Source organism: Ursus arctos, unplaced genomic scaffold (genome assembly GCF_023065955.2).
Source record: "Ursus arctos isolate Adak ecotype North America unplaced genomic scaffold, UrsArc2.0 scaffold_5, whole genome shotgun sequence".
NCBI lineage: Eukaryota > Metazoa > Chordata > Mammalia > Carnivora > Ursidae > Ursus > Ursus arctos.
Genome location: NW_026623067.1, coordinates 41,026,682 through 41,046,885, shown reverse-complemented (window position 1 = coordinate 41,046,885; position 20,204 = coordinate 41,026,682). Strand labels below are relative to the sequence as shown.

Genomic DNA, 20,204 nt, shown 5'->3' with positions numbered 1-20,204 from the left:
CTTGTAACAGGACACAATTGGAAACACTGGTTATATTGCCAAGGCCTTGGCTGGAATGCCATTTAAGAATGTACTTAGACTCAGATGTGACCACAGAGCTTTAAGGAACTAAGGTTGATGTTATGGAGCCAATAAAGCCCCTTGGAAAAACTACCTGATACCTTGCTTACAAGGGTTCCCAGCAGCCTTACCAGGTAAGTAGAGAAGGACACTTCCTGGCAGGCCCAGGAAACTTAAAAATATTTGTGGAACCTCAATAAGGGAAGAATTTACCCAAATCTATAGGTATTGCAGGTGAAGTCTGATGGCAAGTCTGATGGCTAGTCCTTGGCTTGGTTTCCTAGGCTTGAGAGGCTTTAAAGAGTTCAATCTGATGAGATTCCTTATGAAAAGCTCCAGCAAGGCAGACTTAAAAGGAGGCTATATGAACAATTACTATTCTTGCTGCACTTATGTAAATAACATCAGGCCACGTTTAATGCAAACAAATTAGCTTTACTCTGATCCTCTTTGGGAAAATGGAATTGATTGTAGAGAGAAAAATTATATCTGTACCTTTGTCTGTATTTAAATTCTAATCCTGCTAATTGTCTTTGAGGTTTGTTACATACCTGTAAACAGGACTGGATACTGAATTCCTCAAGTTTCCTCAAATATCTGGTCATGACTCTCCAAACTTATGTTGCCAATTCACTCCCACCCTTCTGATTTGGAATTACTAAGAAGAAAGATTGCCCTTCAATGTCCTTGGAAGGAATGATACCAGGTCCTTCTCACTACCCAGACAGCAGCCAAACTTCAGGGACTTGATCTTCAGGTTCATATCTCCCAATTAAAAAGGGCTCTTTCGGACTCTTGGAACTGTACACCAGCTGGAAATCTAAAATTAAAATTGACTAGGGAGGTTTCTCCCCAGAAGCAGAATGCATCTTGAGGTAGGCAGCTTTCCCAAGATCGTGGATCAAAATGTTCATCCCCAGTATGAAACCTTTATTCTTTTGCCTTTTTGCTACTTGCTTTTCTTCTTTCTTAATGCACAGGAAGACAATGCTCCTTAATTCTTGAGCCCATCCTGAACCTGTTGGCAAAGGAATTGCTGCCCAACAAAATCCCTAGAGTTTCTGACCATACTTTTTCTTTATAATGGGATAGCCGTTGATTATATTTTAGCTGAGCAAGGGGGTTTGTGCCATCGCCAACACCAACTGCTACACTTGGATTAACATTTCTGGGGAATTTGAGATGCAGCAACATGAGATCATAAGCCAGTTGGCTTATGGAAGTGATGCCTTCAACGGGGCCTTTCTTTGACTTATTTGATTCTCATTGGTTTGGGTCTTGGAGACCAAGGCTCCAAAGTGCACTCCAAACATTTGAAGTTATCCTGCTTATAATAATCATAGCAGTCTTCCTGGTGCACTGAATTCTCCCAAAATGCATGTTCACAGCCATCTCCCACAAAGCAAACGATCTCCTGATGAAGAGAATGTTGGAAAAGGAACAAAGAGAATGACCAACTTAAAGAATGTGAACCTACAAATGGGCAAAGGAAAAAAAGAGAGACAAACCAAGAAACAGACCCTTAACTGTAGAGAACAAACTGATAGTGACCAGAGGGCAGGTGAGTGGGGGGATGGGTGAAATAGGTGATGGGGGATTAAGAGTCCACTTACCATGATGAGCACTGAGTAATGTATGGAATTGTTGAATCACTATATTGTATGCCTAAAACTAATATAACACTGTATGTTAACAATTTTTGAATTAAAATTAAAAACTTAATTAAAAAAAAGAATGTGAACCTGAAGTTGTGGCCTGTGAATATCATATAGAGATTCCGCAAAAGCTGTGAGAACCCCAGAGTTTAGCTGAGAGTGGCACTATGCCTTAAATTTTGAAGACATCTCTCAGGTAGGCTGAGAGTTTGATAAAAAAAAAAAGGGGGGGGGATTGTCGTAAACAAGGCAACAGGCCTGGCCAAAATGTAGTGACCTGTACTAAGTCCCATACCACAAAACTGAGACTTAATTACAATTTTGGCTTTCCGAGAAATGGAATCCTTAACCAGTCAATCAAGAATTGCCTGATCAGTAGTAGTTCGGTCATCTGCCTGGTAGACTGCTACCATTCCCTAAAGAAGAGTAACCTTGCAATTACCAACCTGCTTTTTTGCCTGGTATAACTTCCTTGTTCCTGCTCTCCCTTCTGCCTATAAAAGTCTTTCATTTTGTGGAGCTCCTCTCTATCTGCTCGATTGCATGCTGCCTGATTTGAATCCATTTTTGCTCAAAAACACTCTTAAATATTTTAATGGGCCTCAGTTTATCTTTTAACAATTCAAAGTGATTATCTGTTGAGCAGCACCAAAGTAAAAACTCAAATTCCTATCAGCTCAAATTGATCACTCTAGATTTGTCACTGGAGGAAAAGAATGGCACCTAATTTGATAAACTGCCTCTTTGTTTTGCCTCGTGCGCTGATCCTGTGCATCCTCTGTCGGGATCTTGTATGGGAAATGTAGGATAAAAAGGACAGCACCAATCCATTAAATTTAACCTGCTGATGGAAAGCAGAGTGAAAAACAAAGGGGCCGATATGTCCACAGCTTCAGGGTCGCAACTTCAGGAAGCACATGTGCGCTTATTCAGTTAATATTTGCTGCATGTCAGGTAGAAGAGCTTCACACAGAAAGTGTGCTAAGACAGAATGACTTTGAGCAGCTAGCTTTGTAAAGTGCTTCCTGTGCTCCAGCCCTGCCCTGTGTGCCTTCCGTTTAGTCATTTGCTCAATCCTCATAGTAACCTTCTTAGGTGAGAACAACTACTATCTACAGTTAATAAACAAGAAAGCTGAGACACAGAGGGTTAAAGAAGGTGCTCAATGTCACACCGTTCACATGTGGTGTAGCTTAGATTCAAACTAGGTCATCTGATCCAAAGCCCACACCTTTATACCACTAAATCAATCCTGTCCATCTTCTCTAAGGATTCACCATCTTTGGCAAATAACTTAGAATCTCTCCCTGAGCATGGCGATGGAGTTTCATGAATCATCCACATTTTCCTGCCTATTCCACCTTGTGACCAGAGAAATAGATTTAACTATTAGTACATGTAAGGTCTGTATGTCAAGAAATGCAAATCAGTGAATTAAAACACTATGAAGGAAATTCATACTTACTAAGGAGCAGATGAACTAAAATATCTTTGTCATAGGACAGAGAATATAAGTCCGCAAAGAGGTTAAATAAAGAATTGATTTAATGACTTCTTCCTGAAGATGAGCACAATGTCCAATGGCTGATGTTAAAAAACAACAACAAACAGAAATCATGAGAGCTTGGCTGGGTTCATGTACTTTGTGTATGCTGCCTGCTAAGCAGGACAGTGAAGCTGAAATTTTACACACTAGGTGGGCAATTACAACAAACTCATTTGTGTGTGACAGATTTTTTCCCAAGAAGGAAAAAAAAAAGAAAAAAAAAAAACTGGCCTGAGGTTGGAGAAAGGTATCCAGTCAAAGCCTTGATGTTTTTCTATTAGGAATTCTTTTTAAGTCCATTAGATTCTCAGGCTTTTGAGGCAGTTGTGCAGTTCTTGAAAAAACATTACCCGAGTGAATTATTTATAAAGCTGCAGGAAACTGTAAACTCTGGTGAACAAATCTTTTTGATGTCCTTATCTCCTGGGGGGCTGTTTCGGTGCCGCCCTCTGCTACCTTCTGCAGGGATTCTGGGCTCTCTTTGGCTATGGCTGCCCAATCACCTCAAAAGGTGGCCCAGCTGCCAAATAAGGAACAGGATGGGAAGGAAGTATCAAGTCAAGATGCCCCTCTGAGCCCTTTAGTGCCCCCAGCTGCCAGGTTGCTGAAGAGAGTTTAGGCAGTGATGAAAGATTGACTCACAATTGACTCACACACACGCACACATGTATGTTCCACATATATGTTCCATTGCTCCATATATATGTGTATGTGTGCATGTGTGTATATGTAAAAACACATTCGGTGGTTGTTTTTTAAACAACCTAAAAGTGTTAATATCTGTCACTCACTAAAGGTTCTTCCCAACCTTTCAGAGGAAAGCCATTGGGAAAATCTCTTTCACAATCCCAGAAACAAACATGGATCCCCTTTTTGTTTTTTTGTTTTGTTTTGAGTAATGTTACTAGATCACACAAAAGATTTCAAATCTGCACCGCTGGGGTTTTCCTTCTTCATATATGAAGCCCATTTTGAGGCCATATAACTCTTTCCATTCTGTAGAGGGAAAAAGAAAACTGGAGCATTGGCATCAGACATATTTAGCTTTGAATCCTAATCCCTTCACTGTGTGAACTTGGCAGATTACTTGACATTTCTGGGCCTGTTTCCTCAATGAGACAATGCAGATAATATTAATGACAGGTTTAGCTGTTGTGAGAATTGGAGTTGGTATAGTAAATCGTAGCACCTATTAATCTTGGGTATTTAGAAATAAAAGCTATTTTAATGATGACTTGTTCATTCATTATTTAAGAGTCTTCTAGGAACTGAGCAGTGTTTCAAGCACAGAAGATACAGCCAACCTCATGGATTCCTAGTCTTCCTGGAACTACAGTCCTTAGAATTGTTAGTATTTGAGTGGAGCCAGGTGGAATGAACTGGGGTTTATTTCAAGATGATGGGTTGTCCTCTTAGCTTCATCATGTTTCCTGACAAAGTACTATAACAAGATCCTATAATCCAACCTCTCTCACTTTATAACATCAAAATCGAGTGAGGGAGTTGTCATTCTCCTTCTAAATAGAGAAATCCTTAGTGAGGGAGAGGAAAATGAAACTCTCAGTGGAACAGCAGGTTATTATATTGGTGTGGAGTAGTTATTATTGTTGCTGGTTGCTACCGTGGTTTAACCATGTTGCCTGCTTGTGATTAAGGAAATAATGTTACATCACGCTAATGTTCTTCTTTGGGGAACAAAATGTAAATAGACATTTCCAACACCTGTACCATTCTAATAAGTGGATAATTATTTTCCTACACCTGTTGGCTTGGTATGGCAATAGGACCAAAGTCACTGCCTCTCACTGAACATTAGAACACAGCTCAATCTCTCATAGTTTTATTCTTCCCTAGAAGGAAAGTAAGTTTGCAAAGAACTGAAATATATATGTCTCTGGCAAGTAAGAAAAGCAGAGGTTTAAGTGCACGATTTCCAAAAGGAAGCTTCACTCATCTCATTATAATTGATTGAAATTGTATGAAATTTTATGTATTAAACATACGTGTTAAATTGCTTGAAAAGTATGGTGCTCAATATTACATGTATATAATTTTTGAGTAAATTAAACTTTTAAGTACACAAGGGAAGGTTTGATACTTAAAGTCATTCTATTGTTAATTGTTTTTAATAAATAAAACCATAACCCTTTCATTTATTTTATGAACATTCAGATTTACATACATATTAACATTTTGAAATTCAGAATCATTAATTCAGTTTCCAAAGTACCAAAAAAAAAATAATAAAAAGGCAACAACTCACATATTAAACGTGTTTTTCCCTGAAGTGTGGTATTCTGTATTTTATATCTTTACACCATTACGTCTTTTCCAGGATCATGTTTCCATAATAAACATGCATAATCTTTATAATGAGGAAAATACTGTAAAACTAAATAAAATATATGTATGCATACATATTTATTTTCCTAAATTACATTAACTTAAATTAATTTCATGTGAATATTTTTCAGTAAATGTGCACCTTTGAGATAGCCACAGAAACAAGGCTGGGAATCATTGCTCTGATCCAGTTTCCCAAATGTTAGTCATTTGTTACATCAACTCGATGGTTTTTACCAAAATCTGTGTATGACCTTTGCCATATATATTTAAATCTTATATTTTTTACTTCAAAGTATTCATTGAAAAATGAAATTTCATATTCTAATCCTACCTGGAAAATGATCATTATTTGCCTTGAAGGAAATGAAAGCACAAAATAAGTATAATTAATGTGATAGTATTAAATTCCAAACAAATACCATCTCCTGCTTAAAAGCTCTGATCCTAAGGTTTGTTCACTTTTCATTAAAAAAGTAAGATTAACAGGCTTGAGTAGGTTTAACCTACCAAAAAATGAGAGATTATCTTTGTAATAATTAGAAATGCTAACATAGAATTGAACATGAAATTATGTTATGAAAGTGTAAATCTATATTATTTAATCTTGATGTCGTTGCCACCTACAAACATTTCCTATACTATTATGTCTCACAAGCTTTGAGAACCATTGGTCTAAACTGGCCAGGGCAAGTGGAGTACTAGTACCTTGCAAAACACCTCTAGAATTCATACTTTTGCCCATAAATCATTACAATGATTTTCATAGTGACCTCTGAAGCCAGAGATTCTAATTCAACAGGTCAACAGCTCCAGTCCAACTTCAAACTGTTGTCCCAGCATAATCATTCATCCCATTCCCTTTTACACTCAAATGTGTCCTAATTTGGGATAATCCATTATATTCTCACCAGGTTGATCATTCATCTGCCTATCCTTTTTTGAGCACCTATCCTGGACCTGGCTCTGTGATAATGACTAGAAGTACAAAGGTGAGTAAAATAGTTTCCATCCCTCAAAGAGCTCACAAACAAAAGATCAGGGCAAGGGAAGCATTTAGTGACAATACAAGTGACAAAGATCATGCATAGGTCTGTGCCTTGTGCTGTAGGAATCACAGGAGGGAGAGCAGATGAGATAAAGGAACACTGCATATTCCTCAGTGAAAAGGGCAAGACCAGCTAACCCATAATGTAGGAACTGTTGAATCAGCTCTACAGAAACAGGTGGGTCTTTGTTTTACTTTGTGTCCATGAATGTTTGGGAAACTTGGTGCAGTAAGGATGAAGGAAGAACACACAGTTCTTCTTCACATTATTTCTTCATTGGTTAGAAAGCATGAGAAAGCCTGCCCATAATTCATTACAATGATTATCAAGGTGACCATAGATTCCAGTTCAACAGGTCCAATCCAGCTTTGGTTGGTGAATCCTGTAATGTGTAGAGATAGATAAAAACATTTCAGAGGAAAGATAATCTCCACAATTTACTAGTTTTAAAACATAGATCATGTTGCTAATCTGCTTCAAACCTGTCATGGGTTGATCACTGTTGTGAGAATAAAATCCACACTCCTTGCCAGGGTCCACAGGCTCTGCCGTTCCTCTGAAGCCACACACCTCTTGTTATTCACTTTAGCGCGCTAAGCTTTGGTCATCTTCCAATATGCCAGGTTCTTTCCCTGGAGCTCTTGTCTGTATTTTTGCTTTCCTTCTGCCTGGAGAACTCTTCCTCCAGTACTCTAAGACTCTGATTTATCTCATGCTCCAGGTCTCAGCTCGAATGTCACCTGCTAGAGGGCCCTTCCCTAGTCCACTACTCCCATCCGCCTCACCTGGCTCATCGTGTTCATCATCTTCATAGCACTGACCATGGTATATCTGTTTCTTGCTTATTGTCTGTCTTTCCCATGTAGGGAAGAGCATGACTGTAGTGTCCCCTGTGTCCAGGACAGCGAGAGGCAACAAAATTAGTGATCAACAAACATTTGATTGGATAAATAGAAGCGTTTGGGAGGAAAAAAGAAAATATTGCCAAGTACTTATTTAATCAAAATGATTCATAAAAATCGTTAAAAAAATGTTCTGTCCTCATTCAGCTTTGGGAACAGATAAAACAGGAAAGAGAAGGACTGAAGTCTGGGTTTCCAGGTTTGTAGAAAATTGCTAAGGTTGAGAAAAGACCAAGTGGTAAGAGCCTTATTGTAAAAATTAAAAATTATTCACCCCTCCAGTGGTAGTTGCCACGGGATACAATAGTCTGGATTTGCAATGAGGCTGCAAAGTATTTTTATGCTTTGAATATCCATTTCCAGATTACACAAAGGACTTCTCAGGTGACCTTGAGTAAGCCATTTTGGTAAGTTTCTGTGTTACTTAAATGAACCATCTCTATGGAGAGGAGAGAAGAGATGAGGCTTCTTAATTTACATTTGTAAAGACACTTTGAAATCTCTGGATGAAAGAACTTCTGTAGAGAGGTACAGAGAGTGAGGTAACATGCTGGGTCAAACTCTACCCTTTTCTAGAAGCAGACAGGAGTAGGCAGGCTTCAGGACACTTAAGGAGAGCCTCTGGCACATTATTTTTCAAATCAATCTTCTAAGAAAACACCTTACTTTCAGTACATTGAGTGCTTTAATCACATGTATAAGTTATTATTCTAGTAATTATTTCCTTTAACATTTCCCTCCTAAAATCCCAACTTTGTGTAAAGGGAATTTTTAGGCAGATTTGCTTGTGAGGTTTTCCCTCTATAACACTTTATTTAGTGTTTTTCATTCTTACCCTACATTAGTGGCATTCAGTTCCTAAGCATGACCGTCTCTGCTGCTGAGCTGATTGAGACCCAAATGAGGTCATTTCATCAATTCTAGACAGATGTTTACAAGTTACAGTCAGAGATTAAAATAAGCTCAGGAAGGAGAAAAGAGAGAATTTCAAAGAAAGCTGCCAGTCTATGAGTTAATTATATCCATTTATAAGAATGGTATTAATAGTTACTTAGGAAATAATTCCAATAGAACATTTTCTTAGGATAATGATCTCTTTCAGCAAGGCAAATACAGAGTCAAAGATAAGACATTAATTGTAAAACTGTCAAGGCAAAAGCCACGCTTAAAAAAAAATAAAAAGAAACAGGCAACCACCTTTTCCAGCATGCTACACCAATTATATACTTTTGAATGTGCCCAAATGACCATATAGCTTTCTTTACATTTTTCTTGACCTTATAATTGTGTTTTCTTTGGGAGAGAGGTAGGCATTAAGTAATTTAATTACTTGCTTTCAGGAATAGGAAGGATATGCCTTACTGCACCTTGCTTTTCCTGAAAGAGAACCAAGTTCCTTGACCCTTCAAGGGTCAGACAATGGGTTCAAGACAAGATGCTTTTCCTTGGAACTGCCCCTTGAGAAGACTGCAGATATTGATATTCTTTTTCTGTTCATCATATCTTTTTGAGATTCTCTTTAACTCCTTCACATTTGAAATCTCTTCTTCCTCAGAAGATAGCCAGTCCCCTTCTTGCTGCTCAGAAGCCATATGTAGCTGAGTTCTTTCCAGGTCAAGGACTACATGTTGTCAGTGATCACCCACCAACTCATTACTGGGTGCATCCTAGACCATATCCACGATTCTAGTTATGTGAATACTGTGCATGGAGCCACAGGAGAGGTTACCCACACCCAACCTCAGTGTTCGGGATCTCTTCTTGTCTCCTCATACATGGACTGTGTGAATGGAGTGGGGCCAATCTACTGGGTACTCTAGGTCATATTTCTGTTTCGTGTACCAAAGTTTTCTCAGCTTTTCAACTAGTTGTCTTAACAGATGCCCATCACTTTATGCTGGCTGGAAAGATGGAATGCAAAGTCCCTAGGAACTGATTTGTAAAAACCTGTCCCACCCTCCAATTCATCACCTTGACAACATAGTATTGAACATTATGACATGATAGAACAATTGAACTACTAAATTCCTGTGGGTAAGGCATCCAAAACAAACACTAAAATACTGTAAAGAGAATGTTTGGTATTTTAAAATGAGTAACTTTTTGATGACTACAGGATTTTCTCTACCTTTTGACAGGACACCTAATTTGTTCTGTTTGATTGGCAAAGAGCTCAATTATCTTGACTTAAAAGAAAGTAACTCAGGGTGTCATCACCATCACCTCCTCAGCCCACATCAAATATTTATTGAGCATCCACTGAGTGTAAAGCATGTTACGGTATATATGCTAAGAAAACACATCCTTCTCTGCAAAGGAAGGCATTCTTTAAAGGATGAATCCAAACAAATGGGAATACCCAATTTTCAGTCACTTATCAGAGCACAGCGCAGACAGGTAAGCTTGGGGTATATCGAGAGGGCTAGTTACAAGGTCTGCACATGGACACATCTTTGTGCCCAGCTACTGTTTCTGTAAGTTGTCTCAGAATCCCCCACATTTAGAAATGGCATCAAAATCCTGCAGGGACTATAGAAAATGAAATAAAATATACCATTTGTTTAGAACAGCCTCTCACTTTGACACTCATCAGGTAGTATCTGTGTTCATGTCTAACCTGCTAACCCATTAACTAGCCTCATAATGATAAGCCTAGTACCTGCTTCCGAGGCTCACCAAAAGTTTTCAGGTAGGACTGTGGCATGGTAAAACAGCAGAGCTTTGAGAGAGAGACTTGGATTTGAGTCCAGCTTAACCACTTATTTAGTGTCATGTCTCTGTAGGTAAATGACTAAATCTTATTTCTGTTTCCTCATCTCTCAGATGGATATAAGAGCACTGAATTCATGTAGTCATGCAAGGCAAATGAGATCAGGTGTAAAGAGGCATATAGCAATAGAAAGCCTGAAAGTAATAAGTGCTCAAGAAACAGGAATCATTTTCTAATTTCGCTCCTTTTGAATTGAAGTCTCTGTGTCAGTGGATGAAGGACACAAGGACTTTTAGCAACTGTGATTGCTTTCTCCTATGAAATTTATGCACATTGCATTTAAGGTCTATTTTAATTTCATGGCAACTGTATACAACCCCGTATTATCTCTCATGTTATTTATTGTCTTAATCACATGACTCATAAGTTATACACTTAACCATACTATGTAATTTTCTCTTCAGCTGAATGAAAAGTCCTTGTGCACAGGCCTATTAGCAGCTTTTATACATGTATTTTAGAGTATATTTAGAATGTTCATTACGTATTTTTCTAGTGACTAAAACTTAAATAACATGATAAATACTTAAGATCAAACCATGATACATGTTTGGTTTTTGTTTTGTTTTGTTTTGTTTTGTTTTGTTTTTGAAGGCAGGAACTACAGTGTACAGGTACTTACTGAAGGTTTGATGTATGTAGGACTTTGTCTTCATAGAGTAGTTCTTCCCATATCATTGGCTGCTATGTTTTGATCTTGCAAATTTTAGCATTCCTAGGATGTAGAATTGTGTCTTCTTTCACATAGAAAATATTCTATATATGTCTGATGCATAAGTGGATAGTCTTAGTATAAATGTTGGTGAAATTGAAACATGGGAGTATAACTCTATGAATTAAGAGGGATATACATATAGTCAAGGGGAAAATATGGTTATAGATTATCTAAGCAGCTTCATGCAATCTAGGTCTTACAGCTCCCTTTAGCTTGGTGGGTCTGATATACGATGCTGTATCATCCAGGTGAAGTGGGTCCCAAACAGCACAACAACTCATCGTAACAAGCTAACTCCCAAGAGTCTAACAAAAAACTATGCTTAAACCTCTGCTGAATATTCCATGGGGTAAAAAGAAAAGAAATGGTTGTTTGAAATTATTTTAGGATTTGCAAACTTGAAACAAACATGTTGGTGCTAGAGTTCACTGGCTTTAGGGGTCCTCAAGTGAATAGGTCCTACCTTGCACCTGAAAAGCAATTAGCCTCACAATTCATGAACATTTATCTTACAGTTCTATGAAATTGTGGCTCTATTGTGGGTAGTGGCAGGAGCATTTTAGAAAGTAAACAATTCCTTGAATTCAGTTGTTCAATATTGTGCTTTGGGGAACATCAGGGTAAATTCTACACACAGCCCTACCCTCTAACTTAGATTTTGGTAAGGATCACCCTCTAACTTAGATTTTGGTAAGGATCCAGATATATGTACAAATAACTCAAATATAAGGTAGACTGATAAATGAGACACAAAATATATCTTAGTAATTACGACTTACATATTACTTTACAAAAGGCAAAATTTTCGCTCTACTATTCACCTTGCATGTTTTGATTTCTCACTACTCCCCACTCAAAAAGATTATTAAATAGCTGGAAGATTTTAAGATATCAGAAGTAAACACTTCTTCAGGCTCTGTATGGAAGATCCTGATCACACTTACCACCTGAACTTCTACTTTACTAAATATATAATCTCACTGATGGCTCATTTTAGTCACATGCAATAGTATTAAAGTCCTAAAATTTCTAGTAAACAAGGAATTTCCTCTAGCAACATGATGAATGGCCCCAAAACTGCCACTTATGATCACTCGACCTTTTAGGACTTCCTGTTACTTTGGTAGTGTTGTTAAAAAGGCACTCCTCTCCACCCAGCCTCAGGGGAACTCAGGCAGACAGACTCTCACTATTAAAAGACTCCTGGGGGACTTTCTGGGTGTCTCAGCTGCTCATCTTCCCTGATCTTGTCCTCCCTAATGCAGCACAGGAAATAATGAACTTGTGGATGTAAATTTATTCTCTGTTAATAATAAGCTAACCTAGGGATGATTCTGTTTGCAGAACCCCAAACAGATTTACCCCAAACAGATGTTCTGACAGTCGTTCTTTCAGGACCAGACTTTGCAATCTCCTTGATTTATTTGTTTTGTTTTGTTTTCAAGTGAGAAGAAAAAAAAAAAAAGGCCCACTGAAGTCATTTTTTTTTTGGCTAAAGTCACAGTGTTCAGAATAATTGAAGAGTTTCTTTGGTTTTAGACTCCAAATAATAGGAATAGAATGTAGAATATGATGTTTGTATCCCTGCAAAGAACCATCATTGTACATTTTTTTTTTGTCCAAATGATGCTGCTACCTATTCCCATAGGCAATTTCTGATCAATAGAGTTAGAATTTAAGAAAAGAAAATCTAGATCTGAAATGCCTGGATTCAAACCCAGATAATAGCAATATATTGGCCATAATCATATTTTATCCAATGGAGGCTTGAAAGCATCCCAGTACAATTTCTGGGAACAAAAAAATGGATACAATATGGGCCTGGCATTTACAGTATTAATATCTCCCAGCATGATTGTGTCTGATCCAGGAACCCGCTCTTAGAGATCTAATTCTGCCAATAAGTATCTGGATGCCCTCACCAAGTCCCTTAATTTCTCCAAATCTCCATTTTATCATCTGTATGAGAGTGAGACATTCTCTAAAGTTTTCATTTGCTCAAAATCCTATGACTGGTTTCCTCTTTGCTGAATGTTGGTAGTTCTATATGCCCATGAGTTGTCTGAAGCAAAACGAAATGATTTTAGAATTGAAATCACTTTGAGCTCCAGGAACTACATTTTTTCCAAAGTCAAAGGCGAGCTGGCCTCTTCACTCAATTATCAGAAAGTAATTGGGGTGAGAGTTAATACATTCAAACAGAAGGAAGAAGGTATTCTGGTTGGCTTGCCAGCTTACTCTCCATCTCAAGGAAAGTGAATATAATGCATGTTGGAATATGCATTTGCCAACCAGATTGGTTTTCTTCGGAGACGTGCACGGGCCTCAGATACACCAGTCAGTAGACAACAGGTTGTTACCCTAGCGACGCCCATAATCAGCTGCCTACTTCTTCCTCAAGTCCAACATGGAAATCAATGTGATGAGTGATTTAGTAAAAACACACAGACAACAAACCTCCTTTTTTTTAATCCCTGGGGGGAAAAAACAACAACAGGAACTTTTATATGAAAAAACTGTTTTGTAAATTTCCCACTATGAAACAAACTTCCAGATTTCATTAGCATTGAATTTGGTCTTGGTGCACGTGTTCCCACCCCCTTAGAGGCATTTAATCTCTCAGGGTCAAGTACCTTCAAATAGCTGCTATCTCAATTTGTAATAAAAGACACTTTGTTTTTAGTAGAAGAAAAATTCTGCTATAAATCCCTCTCCTGTCGACAGGCAGAACATCTTTAGAAAATGAGAGAAAGATGCCCAAGCGGTCCTCTCTAAAAAACCAAAAAAACCCAAAAATCTGATTCTATTATTCTCTATAGCTACAGGTCTGTAACAAGTTCATTTCTGAACAACAACAACAACAAATGGGGGAGGGGTCCATGGAATGAAATTATACAAAGTTGTTCCCTGTTTTTGAAGATGGTAATACATTTAATAAATAGGCAATGAGCTTGATGAGCAAACTTGTATAAAAGACCTGCTTTGTGCTAGTCACAGTTCTGGACTTTACAAAGACACAAGAACACATGAAGTATCATAGTCCCCTTGGGGTTCATTACAAAACTCTCACTATTTTCATAGATGTTTGAGGATTATCATGATTTTAAAAAAATGCTTACTGATACCAAGATTCCAATACTGTGTGCCTAGAAGAGGGGTGATACATAGGATATCTATCTGTAATATATAATGGTATACTGTAGAAACATGTGATACTGGTAGATATGGATCTACTTGTAAGTGATGGGACGAGACGAAAAAACACGCGGGCTTAGGGTTAAAGATGACACCGAAAAGGAGTTCAGTGTGGCACATGGCAAGATGACCATACATCTTCAAGCATAGAATATCCTGGATGTGGCTGGGGATCCCTTCCCAAAAGGAGGCATCTATATGATAACACTTTACCCTGTTTATGAAGAGAACTAGAAATGGCAGGTGTGGCTTGAATGACCTACTGAGTCCCTATTGGTTATTGACCAAAGAAATTCCTATTATTAGAGACATCCACTCATAGTGAGGAAGGAAAAGATGGGGGTGGGGAGGAGAAAAACAATACACAACAAGGTGAGAAAAAAGAAACTGCTAGGCTGTGCTCTCTGTGCTCTAATCCCTGAGTCAGGGGTGGAGACGGATGAAACGGACACATCCTCTCCCCGAGACTTGCCTAATGTAGCATGATCCAGTTGCACGTCTTTTCCAGCAAAATCGTCTATTAAGGTTTTTTGACATGAGCCTCCTCATTGCCCTGAAATCCGAAGAATTCAATGGACTGATTCTTTGTCATCTGGTTGAACCCCACTGAGAGAAAAACTCGCCTGGGAGGCTGTAGATGCCACTGTCAGCCTCACCCATACTCATCAAAGGTGAATACTTTGGCTCATTGACTTTTTCTAAGGAAGTGACATTCCTATTTAGTATTGACTTACTTGCAGTTTTCATGGAAAGCATTAAGGACACCTGTCCAAAGTTTGTACATAGAGAAAAGTGACACACTGAAAATTAATAATGACAGGCAGAAATTAATAATGAAAAGGAAGAAAAGGAAAAAAAATCAAGGTTTACTCGGATTTGGCTTTTGGTAGGCCTCTCCATAGTGCTATTCAATAGATATTGTTTATACAGCCTTTGCTCATCCAAATAAATGAATACTTGGATTTAAAAGGATGACAGATGGGGTGGTGGTCTCTTTTATATTTTGAAAATAAATTAATGGCAGCATTTTTCTAAAGAAAGACCTCATTTTTTGCTTAAATTATTCGATGTACAAAAACTCATGTACCTTCAACGTTTTAGGAATAGATTTACTCATGCTGTATTGATATATCACAGACCACAAGTGCCAGTGGCATGCCAGTATATGTAAGTTGTATCTGCACAGGCCACTCTGCATAGAAATTCTTCAAGCTACCTCCAGCTAGAAGTTGACTAAATAAATAACGGTGAGGAAACTCTTGGAGAAAAACCAAATGTTTAGGGATTAGAGAGGAGGTTATAAATATCACATTTTATGGCTGTCTTACTAAAATGTATCACCATGCCCAGTTTAGCTATTTATAGTTATTTTAATAACACTGAAAGTGTTGTCTTTTGTTTCTGCTACTTGCAAATCAACTACTCTGTTCTCTTCAAATAATAGTAATGATAACCATTTAGTGTTTTCCCAGGCTCTCAGCTACCTAATGAACATGTCCTATCTCATAATGCTCATCATAAGCCTGTAATGTTGGTAATATTATACAAATGAAGAAACTAAGGAAGAGAGAAATTATATAATTTGCCCAATATCATGCAGTAGTAAACAGGCAGTTTGGCTCCAGAACTCCCTTTTAAACAGAACACCATCCTTCACTACCTGACCACATCTGTTGATTTAAATATAGAATCTGTAGTTTGTCACTTATAACTCTTTAAGCCTTACTTTAGTTGACCCTTCCAGATTTATCTCTTTTATTTCAAAACTTCTCCACACACATCCCAGACTCTGGCCAACCACGACTGGCCATTTCCCCAGACATCCTGAACTTTCCCATTTCATAACTTTACTGTCAATTTAAAATGCAGTCACTTGTTAAGGGCAGAGGGAAAAGTGAAACCATTTTAAAATATATACAGATATATAATAATTACTAAGGCTAACATTTATTGACCAATTACTATTTGTCAAGAGCTGTATTAATCCATTTACATGAATATATAATGGATTCAATTCCATGTAATAACACATAATACAAATTGTCATGCCGATGTCACAGAAGAGGAAACCAGGTCTTAGGGAAGTTAAATATACTGTCCAAAACAACCCAGCTGATAAGTAGCAGAGTCAACGACCTGAACTCCAAGTCTCTAATGAGCAAGATTTTAACCAAACATTCTAGGCTGCATCTATTCTAAATTCTAATTTTCATTATAGTTGTTTGACAGTAAGTTTTATATCTCCCTGCTAAACTGCATACTTCTTGGAACAAAGGCTAGGTTTCACATATCCAACCCCTCCCTTAGCCCTAAACACACACACAAATTTCTGAGCACGATAATAAGCAAGGCAAACTAAGCAAGTGAAGTAAGGAAAGGCAAAGAATTCCAAAGAAAAGTGTCAACTGCGTGACTTCTGGGCTATGGAATCCTTGGGAACAATCTGCCTCCCCTGCCCCTTGAAGTATCACACCTGTTAAATGGGCATTATTTTTGCCCCTGGGTACATTGACATGGAAGCGGATTATTGCAGAAAAAGCCAATATGCAGTGGGTCCTCTTCTGGATGGCTCTGCCAGAAGTATCCCCAGGTAGAAATGAGTCACAGCCCCTCACCTTGCTATGAATGCTGTGTAAGTGTTGTGGTTTGTGAACACACAGGAACCAACCATTAATTCAGGCTTCTCAGAGATTACAAAGCCCCCAGAGACTGTAAAATCAGGTAAAAATTTTGAAAGGAGCACGTTCTCTGGGAGGTTTTTGTATCCCCAGTTATATTCCCAGCAGTCTGAAAAATATGTATGTGAATTAAAGAAAGTTATTTAAAAATTCCAGAACCAGAAGATATTAATAAATCTGATTTTGGTTCTAAAATGGGCAAAGATTCTAGTCAGCAAAATTTGAGACCACTTCTAATTTTATCTGACCCATTTGGTTACACGCTGCTCCTTGTGACAATATCAGTGCCCAGGGTATTATAGAGAACTAGCAAGGTGTGTAGAAAGAATGCAGGACTCAAAGTCAAGAGACATGGATTCAAGGTCAGATCAGACTGTCACTTAAAAGCAGAGCAAGCTGGTCCCTTGAGCCTCATTTTCATATGTAAATTGGAGATGGTTTGACCTATTGACTTTGTATTCTTAGTACAAAAACCCCCATGAAATACTTCGCAGTTTGTAAGGTCTACAACATAAAATGCATTAATCAGTGGAGGGTTGTAGCCAACATAAAGACAATATGTGATACATGTTTTCTATTTGATTATAAGAGAGAATATGGGGCAGCTGGGTGGCTCAACCATTAAGCGTCTGCCTTTGGCTCAGATCATGATCCCAGAGCCCTGGGATCTAGCCCCACATTGGGCTCCCTGCTCGTGGAGGACTGCTTCTCCCTCTCACGCTCCCCTTGCTTGTGTTCCCTCTCTCACTGTCTCTCTCTGTCAAATAAATAAATAAAATCTCGGGGGAAAAAAAAAAGAGAACAGAGTTTTTTTCTCTCTACCCCCTCCTTTTCTTCCTAACTCTATTCACTTAACATATTTACTGGCCTAATATGTGCCAGACATTGTATTAGGTGCTGGGAATACAGTAGCAAACTAGTCAGATAAGATACCTTGTGGTTGGGGGGGGGCAATCAATGCATGTGTAAATAAATAAATGAATAATTTCTGAGGAAGAGAAGCACTATGGAGATAATGATAAGTATTATAAAAGAACTGTTTGAGGAGGAAACACATAGTCTGCAATCTAAATGATCACAAAGAGTCTCTGGTATGGAAGAAAAAGAAAAAGTGAGAAGAATATTCCAGAAAGAGAGAACAGCAACTGCAAGTCCCTGAGGCTGAAATGATCTTGGCATGTTTGAAAGACAGAATCAAGGCCCCTATATTAGTAGCATAAAGAATGAAGAAGAGGGTATTACAAGATACATTGAACAGGTAATACATGTAGGAACGGCATTGGAGACTGGCAAAGAATTAGATTTTATCCTAAATGCAGTGGAAGCCATTAGATAGTTTTAAGCAGGAGAGTGACTTAATCTGCTTTGCATGGTCAAGATCTTTGATAAAATCAAGTAAAGAGTTAGAGTCTTTAAATATTAAAACATTGAGTTTTTTGTTAAGAGAGGCAGGCAATATTTAGCTTTTAAAAAGTGGAGATTTCCATGGTGCAGATTAATAGACATCTCAATCTCAACATTCCAAAATTGAGATTTCTCTCTAGTAGTCTTCCTCTTTCAGAAATGGTCATTAAATTCTTCTAGCTTTGGAACAAAAAACATGAAGTCATCTTGGATTCATCCAATTCATCAGCAAAGCTGGAGGCTATTTCTCACCTTCTTCATTGCTAGTACCAAGGCCCAAGTCATATCACCCTGTGCAAATAATCGCAACGGCCTCCTAGCCAGCCTCCCTGCTTTCAACCTTGTCTCTCTGCAGGTTGTTTTCAACACAGCTGTCAGAGGGAGTCTGTTAACACGAAAGTCAGATGATACTATTTCTCTGTCCAAAACCTTCCATTGCTCTCTCATCTCAGAATCCAAATCAAGGTCCTCACAATGTCATACAAGACTTGCCTCTCTGTCTGCCTTTCCTGCCAAGTTCCTGCTTCAGCCAAAGTGGCCTTCTTGCTGCTCCTTGAACACTCATGCCTACTCCACCTCAGGCCTTTGCTCTTCCTGGCCCTTCTGCATAAAATACATTCTGTGGATGTCCATAAGGATTTCTCATTTGCCTGTTTCAGGACTTTACTGAAATCCCATCTTCTCACTGAGGTCATCTTCAGCTACCCTCTCTAAAATGGCACCACTGCCCCCAACACTCCCTTTCTCCATTCTGAGCTTTATGCTTTTCCGTAGTACTTACTCACCTCCACCATACAATAGATTCCAGTTATTTCTTTGGCTCAAACTAGAATATGATTCTCCAAACTAAAATGTAAGCTCTGTAACAGCAAGATTGTTGGTCTGTTTTATTCATTGCTGTGTTCCCAATACTACGTAGTAGGAGCTCAATAAATATTTATGCCCCAGATGAAGAATCTGAAATTCACAAGTCTCCTCCTGAGGTCAGTCATTAGCATGGAAATAGCCCAGGCCCCATTCTCCAGACCCAAGCTGGAACCCTGGATGGATTGGGAGAGGGGCAGTAGGCAAAAAAGATGGCAGGAAAATTAGAGAAGTGTTAGGAAGGCCTGTGAGAGAAGGCACTCTTGGATGCCCTTGACAACAACACTGACTTGGTAAGGAAATAGGGCCATGTAATTCAACGTCTTCTAGACTTTAAGTACGTTCATGATCAGTAAGATTGGTTTGTTTTTATTGATTTGCTGGTAATATATATATATATATATATATATATATATATATATAAATTATCCTGTGACAGAGGTAATAACACTAATCATAATCATGGTAATAATGGCTAGAATTTATTGAAAACTGTTGCAGTTATCACTAATAACTAACTAACCCACAATCAGCTTAAAACAGCCATTTATTCATATTCATAGATTCTACAAGTCAATTCAAATGGCATAGCGAGAAAATTTTTTCCATGCTTCATAATGGCTGGAGCCTCGGCTAGGAAAACTTGATTGCTCGGAACTGAAATCAAGTGAGGGTGTCTTTATTTACACAACTGGCAGTCAGTGCTGGCTGTTGGCTGGGACCTCAACTAGAACTTTTGACCAGGCACCTACTTGTGGTCTGTCCATGTGCCTGGGCTTCCCTAGGGTAAGCAGCAGGCCTTTTCCATGGTAACTCAGTGCTCCAAGAGGGAGTATCCCAGCATACAAGGCAGAAGCTGCAGTGCCTTTCATGACCAGCCTTGGAAGTCACAAAGCATCATTTCCACCGTATTCTGGGTCCAAATCAATCGGAAGCCACAGAGAGGACATGAACCCCACCTCTTGATGTCAGAGTAGCTGATCACATTGTAAAAGGACATAGGGGATGAGAGATATTGTTGCA

The 20,204-nt window shown here is 38.5% G+C and overlaps 1 protein-coding gene and 1 long non-coding RNA gene across 9 annotated transcripts in view; one reads left to right on the top strand and one right to left on the bottom strand.

Annotated features, from left to right (window-relative positions):
* The window catches only part of KCTD16 (potassium channel tetramerization domain containing 16), a 295,941-nt gene that overhangs the window by 198,316 nt on the left and 77,421 nt on the right, over positions 1 to 20,204 (bottom strand). The gene's annotated exons all lie outside the window — the stretch shown is intronic.
* Positions 1 to 20,204, top strand: part of LOC130542733 (uncharacterized) — a 51,496-nt gene that overhangs the window by 3,236 nt on the left and 28,056 nt on the right. For 3 of the 7 annotated variants that reach the window (XR_008957486.1, XR_008957489.1, XR_008957485.1), the window contains exons 2-3: positions 11 to 194; positions 1,449 to 1,621. This is a non-coding gene — a long non-coding RNA (uncharacterized LOC130542733). Of the gene's footprint in view, positions 1 to 10; positions 195 to 1,448; positions 1,799 to 6,518; positions 6,657 to 20,204 lie in introns of those variants that run through there. The other 4 variants (XR_008957488.1, XR_008957484.1, XR_008957490.1 and 1 more) reach the window with 2 other exon arrangements.